This window comes from Podarcis pityusensis (assembly GCF_964106645.2).
Source record: "Podarcis pityusensis genome assembly, chromosome: 16".
Lineage (NCBI taxonomy): Eukaryota > Metazoa > Chordata > Lepidosauria > Squamata > Lacertidae > Podarcis > Podarcis pityusensis.
Window position 1 is genome coordinate 4,211,861 of NC_138041.1, and position 24,906 is coordinate 4,236,766.

Here is a 24,906-nt window from a genome sequence, read left to right on the forward strand (position 1 = left end):
ATCCTAATGAGGGCGTGCTCAGAAGTCAGCCCCGCACAGAGTTTGGCAAGGTCTGTGCACATCAAAAGAGCCCCATATCAGGAACAGGTAAAGGAGGGCCCTTTCAAAGGTCTTTTCCGCCTTACTGCCAGGAACATCAGGAGCTGCCTTCTACAGAGTCCAGCTACCTCAGCACTGCCAGCACAGACTGGCAGCAGCTCTCCAGAATTCTAAGCATTTCCCAGTTCTACCAGGCGCTGCAAATCACAGGAGGAGGAGAGAGTTCTCTTGAACTCGGGTCCCACAGAGGAATCTTTTAGAATTTTAGAAGACATCTGAAGGCAGCCCTGCTTAGGGAAGTTTTTAACGTTTGAAGTTTTTTTTTGTTTTCAGCGTTCTGTTGAAAGCCGCTCAGAGTGGCTGGGGAAACCCCAGCCAGATGGGCGGGGTAGAAATAATAATTTATTTATTTATCATCATCATCATCATCATCATCATCTGGTTGCCCACTGGGAGAACAGGAAGCTGGAGAAGCCCCCCGCCCCCACTTTGTTCTGATCCAGATTCTTCAACTCAACTCAGGGAAAAACACATCAAAATTAAAACGCATTTCGTTCCGCAACATTTATATACCGCTCCATTGCATTGAAATACACAAACAAAACCAACCCCTCATCTAAGCGTTTACAAACAAAAGATGAACCAAAGTTTGCCAAGTCTATTTACTGCAACAGGTCTACTCAGAGTAGGGCTAGCATTGGATTCAACCCTTTGTGTGTGTGTGTCTCTCCCCCCCCACACACACTTTTTCTTGGATTCTGGCAGTCCCAGAAGTCAGCTGAGCCTACTTTGTCCAAGATCAATGCCACAAAAAGAGTTTCTGAGCTGGCTCCTTTGACTGCGCCTCCTCCCCCTTTCCCCTCTCCGACTACGAAGGGAGCTCAGTTACAATTCTCCAGCTGTGTGAGTTTTGGCTTCACTTAATTGTTTCAAAACAAGAGTTTTTTTGGCCACAGGATGGGAGTCCTGGAACTCCAGCCAACTCCACACACACACACACACACACACTTTTTCTCTCTGTGTTGCTTGCCCCCTTCAGCGCACACACACACCAAAATAATAGCCTGGTTATTTGGGGAGGAAAGGAGAGTCCGACTGGAAAACAAGCTCGTGGCTTGATCCCTTGAAAGTAAACCGAAGTCCCCCAAGAAGACAAGAGACATAATTCGAGGATCTCAGCTCCTGCCCGTAACCACCACCACCACTTCCTCCTCCCTGCCTCTCTCGGAGGAGAAGTTTCCAAGCCAAGAGCAACAACGGAGCCGAAAGCCAAAGCAACAGAGCTGGAAGTTCACCAGGTATAATTTCGCCGTCAGCAGCTCTGGGCGAAATTTCTGACCAGGAAATTGACTTACGAGGCGCTTTGGGTTCCAAACAGTGGCGCAAGCTGGGCGAAGGAGTCGTGCAAATAGAATATTAACAGAAACACAAAACAGAATGCAATTTAAAATTCGTGTGTTATTCCTTGACGGTTTTGTATGCGATTTTTGGCTTAAAACCCAACCAGTTATTGGTTACTATTACGGACAGCTGCAATTGAAGCTCTGATGGGGTTGGGTTTTTTGGAAAAGTGACGCTTGTTCTTCTTCTTGTTAAACATCTAATGCAAAGTGCGTGCGTTTATTTATTTATTTAAAAGGCAATGAAATCGACCAGCTTCTAAAGTTGAAACTGATGGGGGGGGGGCGTTTCTGTTTCGCGATCCTCGGAGTGGATCGGAACTGACGCGCAAAGAGAGAGGGCGCGCGCTGGTTTGGGGGCTACAGGAGAACGGTTTGTTGTATTTTAAGAAGGTTGAAGAGGGGGTTGAGGGTTTGTTTTTTTTTGTTTCCTTTTTGGGGGGTGACTAGATGCAAGCCACCCCGCGCGCCAGCCGCCGCCGCCGCCGCAGCGAAAAGACCATCGCCAGAGCGCGCTTGGCAATGCAAGCCCCAAGCGCATCCTCGCCGAATGAATGCCACCCGCCTCCCGGAAAGAAAGAAAGAAAGAAAAGAAGGAGATGATGCCTTACCTTGGGAACCCAGGAGCTCCTTTCCTCGCCTCTGCAGAGGAGAAGGGATGGGGCGAACCGTCCGAGGGGAGGGAAGAAAGAGAGGGGTTCTGAAAAGGCAGAGCCAGTACAAAAAAAATTATAAAAAATAAGGATCAATCTGGTGCAAGATTCTCTGCGCGCCTGGAGAGGACTTAAAGAAATAGATGCCTTGCGTGGAGCTCCGATGGCTGAGCTGGAGGAAGGAAAGGCATAAGGCAGGGGTGGGGGGGAGAGAGGGGGGAAAAGAGGTGGAGAGACGGCGAGAAAGCTTACAAACAAAGCCCCTGGCAAGGCACAGCCTCGTAACTCAACGCCCCAGCGCAGGCCAGCCCGCCCCTTGCAGCAGGGCGCGCCAATCTGCGCCGGGCGCCCTTGCGCGCAGCTCCGCCTCGCCTCGCCCGGCCCGGCCAGGCCCGCCTTCGCCTCCCTCCGCGGCCGCCGCCGCCGCCGCGAAAGCCGGGATCGGGGCCTCCGGCGGCAGGAGGCAGGACCCGGGCACGGGGAGCAAGAGGGTCCGGGTGACCTTCAGGTTCCTCCGGATAGCAGGGCGGTGAGGGAGAGGAGGGCGCAGGATGGAGGAGGGAGACAAGGAAGCAAAAAAAGGACCCAACTCAGCACTTTGCTAACGCAAGGGGGGGGGGGTTCGAGAGAGAGCCCTGCTCGGAGTAGACCCGTTGGGGTTGGAGGGCGGGGCGGATCTGGCTTGGGGTGGCAAAGTTGCGCTGGGGTAAATCGGTGAGACTTCAGCGTTTGCAGAGTTCAGACGTTGTTGTGGTTGGAGAAGCGAAGCAGCTGAAAAGGAAGGCTCTTTTTTTGGAGGGGGGTGTTGCAGGACTGAGCCCCGCGGCAGGATTTAATTCCTAGGCCAGCCTTCCCCGCGTTAGAAGCTTTTTTTGTAGAATCATGCCGTTCTGCGGAACAATGAGGACTGGAATCTTGACTTCATTTTAAAGAGCAGTGCTGTGGTTCAGGGGTGGAACAGCTGCTCTGCGTGCAGACATTCCCTGTTCAGTCCTCCTCGTCTTCAGATAGGGTTGGGAATGTCCCCCGTCTGAAACCCCGGAGAGCTGCTGCCGGCCAGTGTCAACAGTATGGAGCTAGATGGAACATGGTCTGACGCAGGATAAAGCAGCTTCCTGGCTTCCTATTTGAAAACGTTCTGAAATAGCTGCAGGATAGCTCTGCTAGTAGAGGATGAGGCTCTCTATTTCATGGTCAGAGGGTTCGATTCCCAAGCTGTGCAAATGGATTCCTGCATTGTGAAGGGGTTGGGCTAGATGCCCTTTGTGGTCTCTTTTGATTCTATAATTTCACGAGCAACACTGTGTGTCGCAGGGGTCAGCAAACTTTTTCAGCAGGGGGCCGGCCCACTGTCCCTCAGACCTTGTAGGGGGCCGGACTATATTTTGAAAAAAAAATAAAATAAATTCCTATGCCCCACAAATAACCCAGAGATGCATTTTAAATAAAAGCACACATTCTACTCATGTAAAAACACGCTGATTCCCGCCCGGACTGTCCATGGGCCAGATTTAGAAGGTGATTGGGCCGGATCCAGCCCCCGGGTCTTAGTTTGCCTACCCATGGTTAAGGAGAGCAACAGTCTAATAAAACGGGTCAACAGAAGCTGAAGAATTAATTTGTTTTCTTCCTAAGCGCCTTTCTGGGTCCTGCAGCACTCACTCAAAGAGAGCTCTTTCCCACAGCTGAGCCGCAGTGTGCCTCTGAGCATGGGCTGAGTGCAATTCCTGCATCTTCCAATAACTGTTGCCTGCCTTCCACCCATCCAGAAATGGGGCTAAGGAAGCTCAAATTATTGGAACAGTTCAGGGCCTCAAAATGACTTTAGGCAATTACTCAACACGTTTAAGCGCCCCTTGGTCAGTTGCGGACTCTACTACATTGAAGGTTTTTAAGCAGGGATTGGAAGGCGTCAGGGTGTGTGGGTGGGTGTGGATATATTGCTGAATTGTCAAAATGTCAGGGAAAACCCGGATGTATGCCAACACAATGGAAAAAGCAGCAGAAACCGCTCCTAATGCTTAAAAGCACTATTTTGGGGGTGAGGTTCCCCCGAAAAAGCTCAACAATTTGGGGGTGTCAGGAATTTTGCGTTTTGAAATACGGCAACCCTAGTCATGGATGCTTTAGTTGAGATTCCTGCGTTGCAGTGGGTTGGACTAGATGACCCTCGTAGGGTCCTTTCCAACTCCTGGATGATTCTGTCTCTCCTACCAGGATCTAATTTGGGGTTGGACGAACCACACTCACAATTCCCTTGAGTGGAAAGGACATTCACTCGATGTCTAATGGTGTGAGCGGAGTCAAGTTTTGTCTGTCTCTCAGTAGCCAAATAAGGAGCCTGAGGACTAGTGACTTGTTTAGTAAATAATAATAATAATAATTTATTATTTATACCCCACCCATCTGGCTGGCTTTCCCCAGCCACTCTGGGAGGCTTCCAACAAAATATTAAAATACAATAGTCTATTAAACATTAAAAGCTTCCCTGAACAGGGCTGCCTTCAGATGTCTTCTAAAAGTCTGGTAGTTGTTTGTCTCCTTGACATCTGGTGGGAGGGCGTTCCACAGGGCGGGTGCCACCACTGAGAAGGCCCTCTGCCTGGTTCCCTGTAGCTTGGCTTCTCGCAGTGAGGGAACCACCAGAAGGCCCTCAGAGCTGGACCTCAGTGTCCGGGCAGAACGATGGGGGTGGAGATGCTCCTTCAGGTATACTGGACCTACCTGTTTCACCAGGTGCTGCTCAAGGCGAACAAGGGGACTGAAATATAACATCAAATACAATATAACAGTATGTATATATATATATATATATATATATATATATATATATATATATCCCCCAAAAAACAACATGTGGGGCAGAACAATGCAATCAAACCAGTAAACCAGATGAACAACCACTGCCACCAGTTAAACTGTGGCTGGGGGAATTTTTGGTCCTCTGGACATTTTTCAGCTCCCATCAGCCCCAGCTGTCTTGGCCAATGATCAGGGGTGATGGGAGTTGTAGTTCAGCAGCAACTGTAGAGTCAAGGGTCCCGCCGGCCTCGAGTGAAACAAATGGAGAGAGGTCTGTGTCTGGACAGCAGGGGGAAATCGCAGGTGAGATTTCAGCTGAAGATGAGGCGCAACATCCAAACTCCGCCTTACACAAGCTGGTGGTCTGGCAGATGTTTGGGACTACAACTCCCATCAGCCACAGCGAGCATATGCAGAACTGCTGGCTGATGGGAGTTGTAGTCCAAACCTGCAAGCCTCTGGCTTGGAGAAAATCACACAAAGGGTGGCTAACTTGTAGCACACTAGCAGCATACAGCGCCCCAGGACCCCCCCAATTTGTGATTATCTCTTTTTCTTGCTCCTCATGTCCCCTACTGTGGCGCCGTGGTGGGGAAAACTTTATATGACCACCCCCAGCCTCTGCCTCCCAATTTTGGAGCATTTTTAAATTTAATTTTTATTCTGAAACTGGGCTATATCCAACCTTAGAGTAGACTCACTGAAATGGCTGGGCCTGTTTAATCTGGATCCATCAATTTCGCTGGGTCTACTCTGAGCAGCACTTAGCTCATCGCCTCCCTTCGTTTCATTCCCTGCTCCTGTGACGCAAGCAGGTTTTAGCTCTATTAATTTCAACCAGTTTACTCTGCCAGTCAGTGTAATACTGAGCTAGATGGGACCAATGTGTTGCTATATCGGGGCTAAGAAATCCCCACAGCACCAGTTCTCAAGGATCCTTGGCAGTATCCATTGCCATTTGAACTGAGGAGGTTTCTAGGTAAAGGTAAAGGTACCCCTGCCCATACGGGCCAGTCGTGTCCGACTCTAGGGTTGTGCGCCCATCTCACTTAAGAGGCTGGGGGCCAGCGCTGTCCGGAGACACTTCCGGGTCATGTGGCCAGCGTGAAGAAGCTGCTCTGGCGAGCCAGCACCAGCGCAGCACACGGAAACGCCATTTACCTTCCCGCTATAAAGCGGTACCTATTTATCTACTTGCACTTAGGGGTGCTTTCGAACTGCTAGGTGGGCAGGAGCTGGGACCGAAAGACGGGAGCTCACCCCACCGCGGGGATTCGAACCGCAAGTCCTAGGCGCTGAGGTTTTACCCACAGCGCCACCCGCGGTGACCCTAGGAGGTTTCTAGTCCTCATGAATTGCAGGTAGGGAGCATTACTTAGCAATATGGGGTTATGTCTAGTGCTAGGCCTGCTCAGAGTAGACCCATTACAACTAATAGGCATGGCTAGCTTAGATCCATTCATTTCATTGGGTTTACGCTGAGTAAAACTTCTGTATAATCACTTTTGTGGGTCTCCTCCTGCGATTCTGCAACTCCTAAAGGTTTTGGGTGGTCCTCCAAGGCTGACAAAATGTATTCTTAAAACAAAAAAGGCCCCACACAGAGACACACAATTTAGTGGTATGGCCCTCTGCTATGGGTCCATGTGGCCCCCAGCTTGAAAAATGTCAGCCACTCCATCCCTACCTAATGGTATGATTTGTTTGACAGTGGAACTGCCCACCTCATGAGTTGGTGGACTCTCCTTTGCTGGGAGTTGTTCCAGCAGGGCCTGTGGGACTTTTTGACAAGATCCTGTACTACAGCCTGAGTCGGGGGTTGGGATGGATGACCACAAAGGGTCCCCTGCAGCTCCGTGACTTTAGGATGAATGGGTGCCGAGAAGAAGCGTTTGCTTTTCTTCGTTATATGGAGGGAATACTTCTCCGCAGATGGTACTTGCTGTAAAATACATACCACCTTTTTTAAAAACCAGAAAATAAAAAAAAATAGTACGAAGCCTGCTTTTTTGTTTTCCGTGAAGGCTGTTTTAGTCGCAAGCAAAATTTCAGCAATTAATCAACTGAGGGTTTCTTGAAGGAGGTGACAGCTGTGATCTAGAGAACAAACAGTGGATCTCTCTCTCTCTCTCTCTCCCCGATAATACATTTATTTGCTTGTTTTATTCAATCCGTTTGTCAGCTTTTTATTTGTTGCATTTATACGCGTACAGAGTTCTCCCTCATCCTCATTTCATCGTCACAGCAACCCTGGGAGGTAGGCTGAGAGAAGCAGGGATTAGCCCAGGGTCACCCAGGGAGCTTGGTGGCTGAATGTGGAGATTTGAACCCAAGTCTCTCGGGTCCTTTTCCGACACCCTAAGCGCTTCACCACAACGGCTTTGTAACTGGTTCCAGTTGGAGGGTGGAATCCCCGATTCATCTTTCATAGGGTTCCCCCCATCTCTGTTTAAAGTCAGAAAGTACACACTCACTCCGAATCATAAGTGGTGCTTGTAAGTTAAGGGTTTTTATTTTTCAGTGAGAGAGCAGCTATAGAGCTTGAAAGCAGAACTGAAACTCTCATAAAATACCTGCCCCTAAATGCCGTTCCTTGCCACACATTAAAATAACTCGGCAGCAAATCCTCAAATATCATCAGAGCTAAAATATCATCAAAATTGGGTAGAAAAAAGAAAGGACATCTTCCTGCAGAGCATAGTTAGACTGTGGAACTCCCTCCCACAGTAGGCACTGAGGTCCACCAGCTCTCGTCAAATGTCAAATATATGATTTTGAGAAGACATCTGAAGGCATCCTTGTTATAGGGAAGTTTTTAATGGTTGGTGTTTGATGTGTTTTTAATATTTTGTTGGAAGCCACCCAGAGTGGCTGGGGCAACGAAGTCAGATGGGCAGCATATAAATATTATTATTATTATTATTATTACCCAGAGATCCCGCTGGGGATGGAACTGAAGGACTTCTGCATGCATGCGCTACTGCAGAGCTATGTCTTCCTATATAAATAGAAATGTAAGGTGTCATCACGCATAACCTTTATCAAAAAAATAGAAGCCTTTCTTCTAGGGATAATAGGACAGGACATACCGAAAGACCATAAGGAATTATTTATGCACGCAGCCACAGCTGCCAGGACGTTTGATGCGCAGAAATGGAAGGAAGATACCGTCCCAACCAAGGAAGAGTGGCGAGCGAAATTAATGGACTATGCAGAAATGGCAAAACGTACGGGAAGAATAAAGAAATCAAGAAGAAAAAGAGCCTTAAATAAAGATTGGGGAAGTTATGTAGTTATTTAAAGAACTATTGTAAAAACAACAACAGCAGCAACAACAACGTTATTATTTATACCCAAGCCACTCTGGGCTGCTCCCAGAAGAATAGTAAAAGCACAATAAAGCATCAAACATTAAAAACTTCCCTAAAAAGGGCTGCCTTCAGATAAAATCAAGCAGTTAAAAGTTTATGGGGGGGGTAGAAAGAATCTAAAAAAGAAGTCAAGGGGGAGGTGCAGTTTAATTACTGTATTTTTTGCTCTATAAGACTCACTTTTTCCCTCCTAAAAAGTAAGGGGAAATGTGTCTGCGTCTTATGGAGCGAATGCAGGCTGCGCAGCTATCCCAGAAGCCAAAACAGCAAGAGGGATCGCTGCTTTCACTGCGTAGTGATCCCTCTTGCTGTTCTGGCTTCTGAGATTCAGAATATTTTTTTTCTTGTTTTCCTCCTCCAAAAACTAGATGCGTCTTGTGGTCTGGTGCGTCTTATAGAGCGAAAAATACAGTAAATGATTTTTCTATGTAACCAGAGAAGGGGGGGAAGGGTCGATACAAATGTAAAGGAAGATTATTGTTAAACTGAAACTGAAAATAATATAGATCATAATATAAATAGATGGATAGATAAAAGGTGTTGTCACCAGGCAGTTTGGAGTTGGCCAGCGACATGGGCAAGGGCGGAGCCCCTAGTTCCTTCATATCAAGGCTCGAATCCTCTACTCATTTTCTGGTAAGAAGCCCCACTGAACTCAGTGAGACTTACAGTACTTCCAAGTAGACATTGTGCCATCAAGACAGGTTGTGCTATTGGCCTTTCCAAAAGCTTTCAACAGAGCGTCTTTCCTCCGCAAGCTTAGCAGTCGAGGAAGAAGAGGAGAGGTTCTTTTGTGGGCCAGGAATTGGTTCAGCTGCAGGAAGCAAAGGGCAGTTCTCCCGAATGGAGAGAAGTAGAAAGTGGGAGTCCATTAAGGATCAGTATTGGGAGACTGCGTTTTTTATATTATCCACAAAGGATGTTTAGATAGGAGCGAGCAGTGAGGTGGCCAAGTTTGCTGAAGTTCAGGGTCGGGAAAACAAAAACAAAACAAAGAGAGAGAGAGAGAGATTGAAGGACCTCTCCTGCCTGAGTGACTGGCCTGATCCAGAAAGCTCTTCTTGTGTTGGGCTTGCTGATCGGAAGGTTGGCGGTTCGAATCCCCGTGACGTGGTGAGCTCCCGGTGCTCAGTCCCTGCTCCTGTCAACCTAGCAGTTTGAAAGCACGCCAGTGCAAGTAGATAATTAGGCACCACTGCAGCGGGAAGGTAAATGGCGTTTCTGTGCGCTCTGGCACTCGTCACGGTCTTCCGTGCACCAGTAGCAGTTTAGTCATGCTGGACACATAATAATAATAGTAATAATAATATTTTTTTATTTATACCCCGCCCTTCCCGGTTCAGAAAACCAGGCTCAGGGCGGCAAACAACAAATTTAAAACACTTAATTGATGCTACAAAAAGCAGCATAATATACAGTATAAAACGTGAGTAACAATAAAATCAAAAATCTGTTTATGGGGAAAATCCATCCAATAAACATTAGATGATCACCAGGGCTAGCTGGCAAAATTAGTCCTATTTGGGCAATGAGGAGACCAGGGGAGAATTAGCCGGAAAGCTTTCTGCGGACAAACGCCGGCTCCCTCAGCCTGAAAGCGAGATGAGCGCCGCAACCCCATAGTCGCCTTTGACTGGACTTAACTGTCCAGGGGTCCTTTCCCTTTACCTCTTGTGTTGGAATAAATAAATCTCTATATATGGGATGATTGGAGGGGAGATGCTCTCAGATGCCTGCTGAAGACCAGAGAGAGGACTGTGGCAAAGGCACCCCCACCCCCCCAGAGGCCGGCACAACCAGGAAATAACAGGATGAGGCGCGCTCCCTGCGGAACAGGCCGACAACTGCATCTCCTTCCCAGGCTGAGCTCATTAGTTCCAGCGAGCGGATCCATTAGTGACACTGGCAATTAAGTGTGCAAAAGCAACGGCAACGTGCGACAGCCGGCCTCTCCCCAGTGGGGGGTGGGGCGGTGAGGCACCCGTAGGAAAAATGGGCCAACCCCCCGAGCCACCATGGGATGCGGTCTCCAGGATTCTCGTTAAGAAAATAAAGATGGGAGCGAGTTGTTGAATGCTGGTTTCTGGGAATCCCAGACTCTCTGATTTACAGAAGCCGTCCCGGTTTCTGACTGGATCCCAGAATGTCCCACTTTTCCTTAGGATGTCCTTATTTTCATAGGAGAAATGTTGGAGGGTATGGACCTGTGAGCCAAGAAGATAAGAAACTATACCACCTTCAGAAGACATCTGAAGGCAGCCCAGTATAGGGAAGTTTTTGAATGCTTTATGTTTTGTTATGCTTTTATATACTGTGTTTTTCGCTCCATAAGATGCACTTTTTTCTTCCTAAAAAGTAAGGGGTCCCTGGAGCCGAATTGCTGAGGGGCGAAAAGCAGATCATACTTTTTCTTTTTCTTTTTTGAAAGAAGGAAGTGGGTGTTGAAACAAAGCCGCTGATCGGCAAGCGATCGGGAAGGGAGATAAGGGACGCTAGCAATAAAGGAGGCTGTCTGGGAGGGGTAAAAACCCTTGGATCCTCAGGATTTTTACATTGGGTCACCCCAAATTCACCATCAGATCACATAGCATGTCCATGGCTACAGCCTGCACACACAAAAACACGCATCCACTGTTTCGTGGGGCCACAATGGCGCAAAAACGTGGTTACAAAGCATGGATCCACATGGATTCTCAGAATTTCTGCATTGGGCTACCCCAAACTCACTGTCAAATCACATGTCTGTGGCCACAGCATGAACCACAAGAATCATACATCCACTGTTTCACTCAGAATATTTTTTCCCTTGTTTCCTCCTCTAAAAACTAGGTGCATCTTATGGAGTGAAAAATACGGTGCATTTGGCACCAGCTTGGCTGCAGAAGTTGCCAAAAGGAGGCGTACAAGGCACCATCCAACCCTCTTAGGGACTCCACTCTGGTTTTGTGTACGGCAGGCATAGGCAAACTCGGCCCTCCAGGTGTTTTGGGACTACAACTCCCATCATCCCTGACCGCCAGTCCTGTTAGCTAGGGATGATGAGAGTTATAGTCCCAAAACCTCTGGAGGGCCGAGTTTGCTTATGCCTGGTGTAGGGTTTACTCCTTAGCCTTGTATTCTCCTGAAGATATCCTGCAAAGCAGCAGAGGTTTAGGGTCAGAGTTGTCCTTCTACCTTCCAAGTGAGAGCTGGAACATAAAGAAGGCTGATCGCCGCAGAATGGATGCATTTGAATTCTGGTGTTGGAAGAGACTCTTGAGAGTCGCATGGACTGCAAGAAGATCAAACCTCTCCATTCTGAAGGAAATCAGCCCTGAGTGCTCACTGGAAGGACAGATCCTGAAGCTGAGGCTCCAAGACTTTGGCCACCTCATGAGAAGAGAAGACTCCCTGGAAAAGACCCTGATGCTGGGAAAGATGGAGGGCACAAGGAGAAGGGGACGACAGAGGACGAGATGGTTGGAGAGTGTTCTCAAAGCTACTAGCATGAGTTTGACCAAAATGAGGGAGGCGGTGGAAGACAGGAGTGCCTGGCGTGCTCTGGTCCAGGGGGTCACAAAGAGTCGACATGACTAAACAACAACAACCTTCCAAACAGTAGAGGAATTCCCATCTCTGACCCCTGCACAAAAATGCATGCAAGGTGTGACCGGAAAGTTTGGTGAATGGTCACAGAAATCGGACAGCGAGACATATTCGAACATACATACCTTACAGGCCTTCAAAGTAGGTCTTATGGTTAGGTGCGTCTTATGTAGCAGAAATACGGTATGTTGGAAGCCGCCCAGAGGGGCTAGGGAAACCCAGTCAGATGGGCAGGGTATAAATGAGAAAATGATGATGGAATAGGACACCTCCATCACATTTTTATCAGAGAAATGTTGGAGGGTATGGAATCCCTAATGGGGAGAGTTGCGTTCATGCCCTGGAAGAGGAATCTGATTGGCCACTGCGAGAACAGGATGCTGGACACGAGAGTCCATTGGCCTGAGCAGCAAGAATGTTGATTGCACAAAATTGGAAGACTGGAGAAATACCAGGTAAGGAACGATGGCAAGAGAAGTGGATGAACTATGCAGAACTGGCAAAAATGATAGATTAAGAGAAAAAGACAACAGCGACTTTGAAAAAAGATTGGGAACCATTCATATTATATTTGCAGAAACAAAGAAAGGCAATAGACTTGATGGCAGGATTTAAATAAACATCCACATTATTACCATCAGAAAATAGTGAAATATTATAGTGTATTTACTTTTATTTTTAGGTTTTTAGGCTTGATGTTGTGTTATTGAAAACTTTTTCTGTTAGGAGATAGCAAAGTGGGTGAAAAGAGAAACAAACCAGAAGCGGAAGTTGGGGGAAGCCCTAGAGGGGAGAGAGGGAGGAATATATAATATATGTTAAGAAATTGAGATGTATGTAATGAATGAAAAAGAAAAATGAATATTTTTTTTATATATTTTTTTTAAAAGAGGGGCCATTGGCCTGATCCTGCAGGCTCTTTGTATCTTTGGATTCAGTCTGTGGGCCAAAGATTCCCTGAATCTTAAGAGATGGAAGGGACCAAGGAGTCATCTCAGCAAAGCAGGAATCTCACCTCAATCCCCTTTGACAGGTCCTGAAAGACCTACATTGGCTCCCAGGACGTTTCCGAGCACAATTCAAAGTGTTGGTGCTGACCTTGAAAGCCCTAAACAGCCTCGGTCCAGTATACCTGAAGGAGCGTCTCCACCCCCATCGTTCTGCCCAGACACTGAGGTCCAGCTCCGAGGGCCTTCTGGCGGTTCCCTCACTGCGAGAAGCCAAGTTACAGGGAACCAGGCAGAGGGCCTTCTTGGTGGTGGCGCCCGCGCTGTGGAACGCCCTCCCAGCAGATGTCAAGGAAATAAACAACTATCTGACTTTTGGAAGACATCTGAAGGCAGCCTTGTTTAGCGAAGTTTTTAATGTTTGATGTTTTATTCTGTTTTTAATCTGTTGGGAGCTGCGCAGAGTAGCTGGTGAAACCCAGCCAGATGGGCGGGGTATAAAGGTAAAGGGATCCCCTGGCCATTAGGTCGAGTCGTAGCCAACTCTGGGGTTGCGGCGCTCATCTCACTTTACTGGCCGAGGGAGCCGGCGTACGGCTTCCAGGTCATGTGGCCAGCAGGACTAAGCCGCTTCTGGCGAACCAGAGCAGCGCACAGAAACGCCGTTTACCTTCCCACTGGAGTGGTACCTTTTTATCTACTTGCACTTTGACGTGCTTTTGAACTGCTAGGTTGGCAGGAGCAGGGACCGAGCAACGGGAGCTCACCCCATCGCGGGGATTCGAACCGCTGACCTTCCGATCGGCAAGTCCTGTTATTATTTTCGGGGGGGGCGGTCAGTTTATTGGTCTGGATTTGGGGAGCGCAGTGGCAAAGGTGACGGCAACCGCCAAAGTTTTCCACGAGCAAGTCTTCCTGCGTGGTTCCTCACTGAAGCTACAGGCCTTTGGCTTGTATTTCCAGCTTAGCTTCTCGGCTCAGGAAAAGAAACACCTCCCTCAGGTTGCGACTTGTGGGGCTGCGAAGAGGAGGAACCGGCTGCTAGTCCAGACCCGGCACCGGCAAGCCCGGGCTTGGAGATCTGCAGGGCACGCCGGCACCCACACCCCTCCTGCGCTCCCCGAGGTTTCCCTCCCTTGCCCATGGTTTCGACACTCAGATTTTGTCGGATCAAGAGACGAGAGAAGCAGACCGGGCAAGAAGAGGGAGAGGCAGCGAGAGACCGGCGGTCTGTGCCAAGAGATCCCTCGTTCGAAAAAAATGCCTCGCTTCCCCAGAAAGGATGCTGGCTGGGGGCCATTTGCACAGTTGGCTCGCATCTTGTGCAGGAGCCGAGTTCCGAGGGTTCTGAGTTCGAGAATCGCTTATACTCAAAGCCTCAATATTTTACTGCAGCGGCACCTAAGCTTTGGCACTCCGTGCCTCTTGATTTCAGGCAGGCGCCTTCACTGTACCCTTTGTAAAGGTAAAGGTAAAGGGACCCCTGACCATTAGGTCCAGTCGTGGCCGACTCTGGGGTTGCGGCGCTCATCTCGCATTACTGGCCGAGGGAGCTGGCGTACAGCTTCCGGGTCATGTGGCCAGCATGACTAAGCCGCTTCTGGCGAACCAGAGCAGCACACGGAAACACCGTTTACCTTCCCGCCGGAGCGGTACCTATTTATCTACTTGCACTTTGACGTGCTTTCGAACTGCTAGGTTGGCAGGAGCAGGGACTGAGCAACGGGAGCTCACCCCATCGCGGGGATTCGAACCGCCGACCTTCTGATTGGCAAGTCCTAGGCTCTGTGGTTTAACCCACAGCGCCACCTGCGTCCCCTGTACCCTTTGTAAGGCCTGCTAAAACATTTTTTTAAAAAATAAATCTCTTTTATTGAGTTTTACATTGCAAATTTAAATTCAAACAAAAAACATCCTCGTCCTCATTTAGGATTCCCTGAATCGTCCGACTCCCCTCCACCCCTCCGTGGTTACCATTTTCAAACTTTTCCCACTGCTTCACTTATTTTCTCATATAATTCAATTTTTCCCTAGTTCTTAATACATTACAAACGTTATTCAAATCCTGCAAAGTTTTTAGTTGTCTGCAATGTTCTCTTAGGTACATTATTAATTTCCCCATTCCTTTTTAAAGTTCTTCGCTTCCCGGTTTCTGATTTTCCTGGTCATTTTCGCCATTTCGGCATAGTTCATCATCTTCATCACCCATTCATCTCTGGTCAGGACTTTGTCTTCTTTCCATCTGCTAAAACATTTTTGTTTAGACAAGCCGACCCAGATGTTTAGGAAACTTGAGCTGTTTTCAGTCAGCTGTTATTTTAACTTTTCAAATGTCCTAAATTATTGTTGCTAATTTTTCTAGCTGGTAATTTTACCGTTTTTTCCCTCTCTCTCTTTTTTTGTAAACTGCTTTGAGGGTTTTCTCTCTCTCTCTCTCTCTCTACATTCCAGTTGAGTATAACTTTTATGAAACGAAACAAGAAATAAATAAATAAATATAAAGCAGTTTCCTGTATTTCTGGGTCCTGGGCCCGGTGAGTTTTGACGTCTTTGTGAAAGACAAGGAGTAAATGACAAATCTGTAGGTGACAGTCCGATGGGCGTGGTGGCTAATAGCTCGGAAGACAGATTGGCGATGATCTTGACAGGAGGGAGAAACCAAGCCAAGACTAACAACATCAATTTCAGCCGAGATAACGTGCCGAGTGTTGCAAAGAGGGAGGAAGAGTCAGGTGCAACCCAGACAGGATTGGCGAATGCCAGACTTGGCACCTGAAAGAGATATAGGCGTGTGCTTGTTTTTAATAGACCACAAGCTGAACATGAGCCAGGAATGTGCTGTTGCGGCAGAAAAGGCAAAGGCGATCCTGGAAGCTCAGATCACCAGGAAATAACAGCTCCCCCTCTGTTCTGTTTTGCCCAGACCCCACTCGGAGTCCTCTGATAGTAATAATAATAATAATAATAATAATAATAATAATAATATTTATACCCCACCCTCCCCAGACAAGACCGGGCTCAGGGTGGCTAACACCAGATATAAAACAATTGATTGCAACATTAAAATGCAGCCTCATTTCAGCAGAAACTCAAACTTTTTGGGGGATGAAAACATCAAGTCTTTACCAAGGCTAACTATCCAGACTGGTCCTACATGGGCCAGAAAAAAGCCAGGGAAGTCCCCAACTAGGAGTTCCATCACAGAAGGAAAAAGGAAAAAAGAAAGAATGAAGGATATTAACAAGATGTGGGATTAATTCAGAGAAGGGCAACAAAGAGAGCTTGGTTAGCTGAAATAAATCAATGACTGAAATTAAGACACTGCTTGATCGGAAAGGGAACCGCAAAGCCAATGGAATAAAAACAATGGAAATTTCAGTAAAAACAGTTCTAAATTATAGAATAAGAGAACAAGAAGAACATAGGTTGAAAGAAGATTGGGAAATGTTTATTAAATATGTGAGGGAAAATGGTGTACGTTGGAAAACATAGGCAGCATTAAGATAAATTCAGCAGTGTAAATAAGTTTTGATGGAAGTAATAACGGAATACTGAGTGGTTTAGTTGATATATAAAATATGCAGGGATTAATGTTATGCAAAATGAACCATGGAAAGAGAAGAACGGAAGTCACTGATATTTTAAGGTTGTTTAAATGAATATTCTAAATTGTAAAACAGAAAATTTAATTAAAAAATTATATATATATATTTTTCTATACACACACAGAGAGAGTTAAAAGCAGCTATTTAAAACATTCAAAAAATAATAATTTTCATGAACGATAAGCTAAAAACTAGATAAAAGCACAGGTCGACATTCTACACCTCTGCATAGGCTTGCCTGGACCAAAATGTTTTTAGCGGGCACTGAAAAGAGTACAGCACCGACCTGATAGCAAGTGGCAGTGAGTTCCACAGTGTAAGTGCTATCACACTCAAATATTGATTTCTCACCAGTTTTGCCGATCAAAGCAGTCAGCAGGGCATATGTGAGGCAAAGCAAACTCGCAGGGAAACTGCCCTCAAGTTGTTATGGGCTTTAGATACTTGACCTGGGAGCAAATTTCTACCAGTGCAGATTTCTGAGCCCCAGATGCTTTCCCTGCCTTGCCCCCCACCCGCCGCCAAACACCCACCCCGTGATGTGGTACAGCCCTCCCAGGTCCACTTGTTAGAAGATTCAGGACACGTACAGTATAAGGAAGTGCTTCTTTGTGCCACGCGTCTGCGGAACTCCCTGCCACAGGAGGCATGGAGGGCCACTGACGTGGGGGGCTGTGGATGAGACACAGCCATGGAGGAGGAGGGGGCTACTGATGGCTACTAGCCAGGATGGCAATGATCTGAATCCAGAGACGCTTCTGAACCCAGTTGTGGAAGCTGCAGCAGAGACGAGCTGGTGTTCTGCTTTCCCACGGTCTCTCCAGAGTACAGTGGTACCTCGGGTTACAGAGGCTTCAGGTTACAGACTCCGCTAACCCAGAAATAGTACCTCGGGTTAAGAAGTTTGCTTCAGGATGAGAACAGAAATCGTGCTCCGGCGGCAGTGGGAGGCCCCATTAGCTAAAGTGGTGCTTCAGGTTAAGAACAGTTTCAGGTTAAGAACGGACCTCCAGAACGAATTAAGTTCTTAACCCAAGAAACCACTGTAGTACATGCTCTGGTTATCTCCCTTTTGGACTATTGCAATGCGCTATATGTGGGGCTACCTTGGACGGTGACCCGGAAACTACAACTAATCCAGAATGCGGCAGCTAGACTGGTGACTGGGAGCGGCCGCCGAAACCACATAACACCGGTCTTGAAAGATCTACATTGGCTCCCAGTACGTTTCCGAGCACAATGCAAAGTGTTGGTGCTGACCTTGAAAGCCCTAAATGGCCTCGGTCCAGTATATCTGAAGGAGCGTCTCCACCCCCATCGTTCTGCCTGGACACTGAGGTCCAGCTCCGAGGGCCTTCTGGTGGTTCCCTCACTGCGAGAAGCCAAGTTACAGGGAACCAGGCAGAGGGCCTTCTCGGTAGTGGCACCCGCCCTGTGGAACGCCCTCCCTTCAGATGTCAAGGAAATAAACAACTACAGTGGTACCTCGGGTTACAGACGCTTCAGGTTACAGACTCCGCTAACCCAGAAATAATACCTCGGGTTAAGAAATTTGCTTCAGGATGAGAACAGAAATCGTGCTCTGGCGGTGCGGCGACAGCGGGAGGCCCCATTAGCTAAAGTGGTGCTTCAGGTTAAGAACGGTTTCAGGTTAAGAACAGACCTGCAGAACGAATTAAGTTCTTAACCCGAGGTACCACTGTATCTGACTTTTAGAAGACATCTGAAAGCAGCTCTGTTTAGGGAAGCTTTTAATATTTGATGAATTATTGTATTTTAATATTTTGTTGGAAGCCGCCCAGAGCAACTGGGGAAATCCAGCCAGATGGGCGGGGTATAAATAATAAAATTATTGTTGTTGTTATTCCCACGGGCAACTGCTTGGCCACTAGACTAGGTGAGCCACTGGCCTGATCCTGCAAGTTCTCCTGATGGTCTTCACCTGGCTCCTTCAGACGATGCTCGAAGGCCGTGTGAGCACAGCTTGTTAATTGGACTGCAATCGATGCCCCAGACTGAACGCCATCAATTAAAGGCATCTCCTATTCCTTCGCTGTCCTCACTCCCTCTCCGAATTAATCAGCTCCTGTCCCAGCCGCCTTAAACCTCCCCTTCTCCATCTCCCATTAGTATTTTTTATCCTTCCATCTATTCATTACACTCTTTCGCTCCCTAACCGTCCGAGTTTCACCCTTCCAACGTTTTCCCCCTCCATTATCTCGCATCTTCGCTCTCCATCTATCTCTCTCCCCCTGACAAGGCAGTATGGATCCGTACCACGCCAGGAATACCAATTCAGCGCCTCCAAAGCAGATTTGGCGACGGCGGGCGAGGGGTTGCTGGTCTTGGTGCAAAACCAATTCTCTGGCCTGGTGAGTGGGTGCGGGGGGGTGGTTGCCCGTCTTCGGTCTATGTTGGGACAGCGGTGGCAGCGTGGGGTAGTGGTTAGAGCTTCGGGCTAGGACCAGGGAGAGGCCAGGGTTTGAGTCAGCGCTTGTGCTGGGCCCAGGGGTAGCTCATGAAACGCAGTCCAGGACCGGTGCAGAATCAGGAGGTTCCGCTAGGAGTCAGTCCAACAGGGCCAAGGCAGGACACGAGGCAGGAAACCAGCCAAGGTCAGGCACCGGATCACAGGCAGGTTCTGGCAAACAGCAACGTTGCTCCCGCAACCTGGGGCAGGGTCCAGCAGCCTTTTATCCCTGTCGGGGTAGGGCCGGTCCTGATCCCCTGGTGAATCATAGAATAGAATAATAGAATCATAGAATCATAGAGTTGGAAGAGACCACAAGGGCCATCGAGTCCAACCCCCTGCCAAGCAGGAAACACCATCAGAGCACTCCTGACATATGGTTGTCAAGCCTCTGCTTAAAGACCTCCAAAGAAGGAGACTCCACCACACTCCTTGGCAGCAAATTCCACTGTCGAACAGCTCTTACTGTCAGGAAGTTCTTCCTAATGTTTAGGTGGAATCTACTTTCTTGTAGTTTGGATCCATTGCTCCGTGTCCGCTTCTCTGGAGCAGCAGAAAACAACCTTTCTCCCTCCTCTATGTGACATCCTTTTATATATTGGAACATGGCTATCATATCACCCCTTAACCTCCTCTTCTCCAGGCTAAACATGCCCAGCTCCCTTAGCCGTTCCTCATAAGGCATCGTTTCCAGGCCTTTGACCATTTTGGTTGCCCTCCTCACCTCCCTGTCTCACCCAAAAGCGAGCACTCCTCCTGCGAGTACTTAGGTCTTTCCTTCTCGCAGACCTGAGTTTCTGTAGCTCGGGAGTTTAAATTCAAGAATTTAAATCCATCCGCAGCTCTGCCTAGAGACTGGACCCAAGAGCTTCTGGATTTAGAGCCAAGTGCTCTGTCCCTGAGCGAAACAAGCTTTGGGGGGGCCTGAATAAAGGAACCGATATAAACAGGGGCCTAAGAAGCCAAGAAGGGACGTGGGTGGCGCTGTGGGTTAAACCACAGAGCCTAGGACTTGCCGATCAGAAGGTTGGCGGTTCGAATCCCCGCGACGGGGTGAGCTCCCGTTGCTCTGTCCCTGCTCCTGCCAACCTAGCAGTTCGGAAGCACGTCAAAGTGCAAGTAGATAAATAGGTACCGCTCCGGCGGGAAGGTAAACGGCGTTTCCATGCGCTGCTCTGGTTCGCCAGAAGCGGCTTAGTCCTGCTGGCCACATGACCCGGAAGCTGTACGCCGGCTCCCTTGGCCAGTAAAGCGAGATGAGCGCCGCAACCCCAGAGTTGTCCGCGACTGGACCTAATGGTCAGGGGTCCCTTTACCTTTACCTTTAAGAGGCTGAGACAGGCCCAAATACAGTGGTACCTCAGGTTACATACGCTTCAGGTTACAGACTCCGCTAACTCAGAAATAGTGCTTCAGGTTAAGAACTTTGCTTCAGGATGAGAACAGAAATTGTGCTCTGGTGGCACGGCGGCAGTGGGAGGTCCCATTAGCTAAAGTGGTGCTTCGGGTTAAGAACAGTTTCAGGTTAAGTACCAACCTCCGGAACGAATTAAGTTCTTAACCCGAGGTACCACTGTACACCCATTTCCCCCATCCGAGGCCTGATTTCTCTCCCCCAGCCCACAATCCTTGAATCAAACACTCATTGGAAAAAGCCCCCCAGCGGCAGGGAGCTGGGAAGCGGCAGGGAGACCCCCTTCAGGTGCTTCTCATCAGCCCAAGCCCTGGGGCCGCTCTGATGCCTTGCCGGCGGGCAAGCGCCATCCGCGGCAGAAATGGCAGCAGTTCCAAAACGGCCTTCATTACAGCCCAGCGGGGGGACTGCCAAAAGGAAGGCGTCACTTTGGCAGCGGTTAGCGAGAAGAGCAATCCAAAAGTGGCACGCAGCGGGGCGCCGCCTCTGAAATCGACTCGGGTCTCTTTCTCTCTCCTTCCTCTTTCTCTCTCTCTCTCTCTCCCCTGCAACCTTTCCTTTTCTTCCCTAAGAAAGAGATTAATTGAGTTGGACAAGTTGGAGTCACAGAATTGACAGGGAAAGGGAGCAAGTGAGTTGGGCTGGGGGAGAGAGAGAGAGAGAGAGAGAACACCACTGGGGAGACATTGTGTATTTTGGTTGTTGTGCTTTTGTCACCTGTTTCCCAGTCGCCCGTTCTCCAGGTTGCACAAAAGTCTGCCAGCAGTTTGCCGCAAATTTCTCCCAATTGGTGCATTTTTTTAGATGCGCATTGCACATTTTTTGCAAGCTTGTTTCTACACTAATACGACGCCTTTTTGCATGCTGGTTTCACTAATGCGTTCGTTCTTAGACATGCTCTCCTCTGCGATAAGATTTTTAATAAATCTTCTCCCGTAGGAGAACTGCACCTCAAAATTCAGAGAAGTGTGTATTTCATTTCGCAAGATTCGCTTTTACAGTGGAACCTCAGGTGGCGAACGTGATCCGTGCGGGAGGCGCGTTCGCAACCCGCAGTGCCGTGTCTGCACACACATGGGTCATGATTCAGCGCTTCTGCACATGCGCAAAGTGCGATTTAGAGCTTCTGCGCATGTTCGAGCGCCAGAATCCAGAAGTAGCCCATTCTGGTACTTCCGGGTTCGGCGTGGTGCACAACCTGAAATCGCTTAAGCTGAAGCGTCTGTAACCCGAGGTACCATTGTAAATGTAAACTGAATTTAATTTCTCTCCCCCCCCCCGGCCCCAATCCCTTGTGTGAGCAATCAAATTGAAGTGGAAAAGCAAAGACTTTGTTTTGTTTTGCGTGACTCTTTCTTTCTCTTCCTATATAATAAAAATGTAAGTTGTCGTCACGCAGACTGATGGGCAGCCATGCCAACTGCAGTGTGAGAAACAGGAGGCAGGGAGACCCAGACAAGCTGTTTAATGAAGGTGGGAAAAGAGTATTTCTCTGTGTGTGGAAACCTTGCAGTAGGCATGATTATCAGGAGGTCCAGGGGTCAGGGGACCTTTCGATAGCTGCATTCATTTGTGAACAGCAACTCAGCCTAGCAGCTGGGACTTGCTACAAATGTAATCTTGAGGTTCTTCCAAGTAGTTCTCCATGAGCTATAGCAGGAACCACACCCAGGGAGCGATCAGGGACGTCTCTGAAACAGACAAGCCACACTTGCCACACTCACGGGTGTCAGAATTCCTTCATCCCGGGGACCCCTCAGAGCCCAGCCTTACCTCAGGGCCTGCCTGGTATATCCCTTAATTTCTAGGGAGAAGGTCTCTCTTCTCACCCCAGGATGCCTTGGGGCACCCTTGCAACGACACATTTTCTCATTTCCCCAATCTTAAGTTCGGCTCCTCGCGAAAATTCATCACAATATTTCAACTAATGCACATACTTTCCTCTTTTTTTTTTGCAAATGATTTCCCCTAATCTAATGCCATTTATTTTGTGTGCCATTTCCCATAATATAATATGATGATATGATATGCATTTTTTATCCACTTTCCTCCGACACATGCATTTCGGCACACAGCACCAGGAAGCATTTGGGAAAGCGTGGGCTTGTTTTCTTTTTCTTTAAAAAAATGGAGAGCTACCGTTCAGTCTCAGTGGAAATTTGGTTGGGTTGCTTTGAAATGCAAGTGAAATTTATCCCCCATCCCCATGCAAGGAATCCTCCAGCAAACCCAGTGTGACCGCTTGCTAAGCTGTTCTCGGTGCCGGTTAGGGCAGGCATCAGGGCATGCGCAGAGTGTTTACCTCCTTCCTTGATCTCAGCCATCAGGGACTCTGGGAGAAGGACTATGTCTTCTTCTTTCATCTTCAAAGGATGCACGGAGGTCACAGGCCACCCCAGGCTCCTTTGGGAGGAAGAGATTGAAATCCAGTAAATAAATGCAAATAAATAAATGCAAAGTCTGAGCAGGGTGGCAGGGTGGGAAGGTTCTCGCTAGTCATCATCGTGCATAACATTTTGCAGAACATTTTTCAGGGCTCTGCCTGCGCGTTACTATGCCAGGCTACACAGAAGGGTTGTTGTAAGCCCCTCCCTCCTCTCCTATCTCTTAATTGTCCTCAGCAATTGAATTTGGTTTCCCTTTTTTCCCTGTGCCGGGGGAACTCTCAGTGCAGAGAAAAGGGCAACGCAATTTAATTTAATCACAGCAATAAAAAAAAAGGTTTTGACTCTACAGTCAGAAGTTTTGCAAAGGCTGGTATAGATGGCAGAAGCCCCCCAGGAAACAGATAACAGAGACAGACAGAGGGGAAACCAGGCCTCTCCTCAAGACCTCCTAGGAGCTGCTTTCAGCAAAAACCCCAAGCTGAAAGGTGACTGCCGAGCTCAGCAGATCTCTCCGACAGCCTGCGAAATGGGTCTCCCGCCTCTTTCTCCCGCAGGTGTCCTGCCACTCAGCTTGCCAAATGGGACTGAACAGGCCTCTGCCCTCAAGGATGCTCCAGTTAGGATTCATTATCATGCTGATTAAGACTGAAAGCATTTTCTAAGCACTGTATTAAGAGGCAAGACAGCTCTGGCCTGCAGGCTCACAGTCTAATAGACGTGATGCAAAAGGGAAAAGGAGCTGGGGAACTGAACCCGGGACCTTATGCATGCATGCAAAGGAGGTGCTCTTCCACTGGTGGCCTTTCGAAGGATAAAAAGCAACGTAAGATGCCGGTCCTCATGGTTCCCAAGAAAGGGCTGGTGCAAATAGGAAGTTGGGAAGCTGCCATAGAGTAGAGTATTTTTCGCTCTATAAGACGCACCAGACCACAAGACGCACCTAGTTTTTGGAGGAGGAAAACAAGAAAAAAAAATATTCTGAATCCCAGAAGCCAGAACAGCAAGAGGGATCGCTGCGCAGTGAAAGCAGCAATCCCTCTTGCTGTTCTGGCTTCTGGGATAGCTGCGCAGCCTGCATTCGCTCCATAAGACGCAGACGCATTTCCCCTTGCTTTTTAGGAGGGAAAAAGTGAGTCTTATAGACCAAAAAATTCGGTAACTCGGACCCTTGTTCCATCTCGCTCGGTGTTTTCTATGCAGAGCAGCAGTGGATCTCCGAGGTGGTTCTTAGGAAAACCTGGAGATGAACCAGCGCTGTTGTGCATGCAAAGCAAATTCTCTACCCACGAGCTAAGGGCCGTCCCCAAGCCTGGGGCAGTGCCAGACCACGCGATTGCCACTCGGAATATCAGGATGTGGAAAGCAAGGTGCATGTTCATTCCTTTCCCCTTATCTGTACCACTGATGTTCGTTTTGCATTTAAATTTCCACCCGAGAGGGAATGAGAGAGAGAGACAGGCAAGCGACGAGCTGCAGGCCTCTCCGACAAGACAAGCCAGCTTCCTCCCGGGTCTCTGTCCCGGCACGCAGAGGCAGGAACGCGGTTTGTCAACTCCGCCCCTCTCCCCCCACCCCACCCTGTCGGAAACGAGAAAGAGGCTGCCGCCATCGGGAGCACCTGTTGACGCTCTGCCAGGAGGAGAGGGTGAGCCAGGGCAGGTGAACAGGTATGCAGCAGGTGTACGCAATCCAGGGAAGTAAGTTTTTGTAGGCAGAATTTTAGGGATTGGAGGCAACCCATGGTCATCTAGTCCAACCCCCCTGCAATGTAGGAATCGCAGCTAAAGAATGTCTGACAGATCTCTTTTTAAAAAAATATTTTTATTAAGAATTTCAGCATAACAATTTATCAAAGACATATCATCCTCATTCCCCCCCCCCTAATTTTCCCTCCCGAAGTAAACCCACCCTCCCATCCCCACCCGGACTTCCCTCAGCTCCTCTCTCTGGTTTTTTCAGCACATGTTATTCTCTGCATATTATAAAATTGTAAAGATCCTTAAATTATCTGTCTGTATGTTACCAGTAATAAATTTGTGTTTGTTTATTCAAAACCTGCCAAGGAGTCCAGTTCATTTTGTTGTTTCCCATTCTTCTTTAAAATCACAGTTGTCCTTGTCGCGTAGTTTGTGTGTCAATTTCGCCAGTTCCACATAGTCCATCAATTTCTCTTGCCACAGTTCTTTGGTCGGGATTTCTTCGTTCTTCCATCGTTGTGCTATTAAGACACTTG

General features: G+C 48.3%; 1 protein-coding gene across 3 annotated transcripts in view; it reads right to left on the reverse strand.

The window, feature by feature from the left end:
* The window catches only part of SEMA6C (semaphorin 6C), a 152,987-nt gene extending 130,308 nt beyond the window's left edge, over positions 1 to 22,679 (reverse strand). Inside the window, exon 1 of one of the 3 annotated variants that reach the window (XM_080984550.1) lies at positions 22,589 to 22,679. The gene's annotated coding sequence lies outside the window, so the exon portion shown is untranslated. Of the gene's footprint in view, positions 1 to 2,050; positions 2,376 to 22,588 lie in introns of those variants that run through there. The other 2 variants (XM_080984549.1, XM_080984552.1) reach the window with 2 other exon arrangements.
* Positions 22,680 to 24,906: the final 2,227 nt, after the last annotated feature.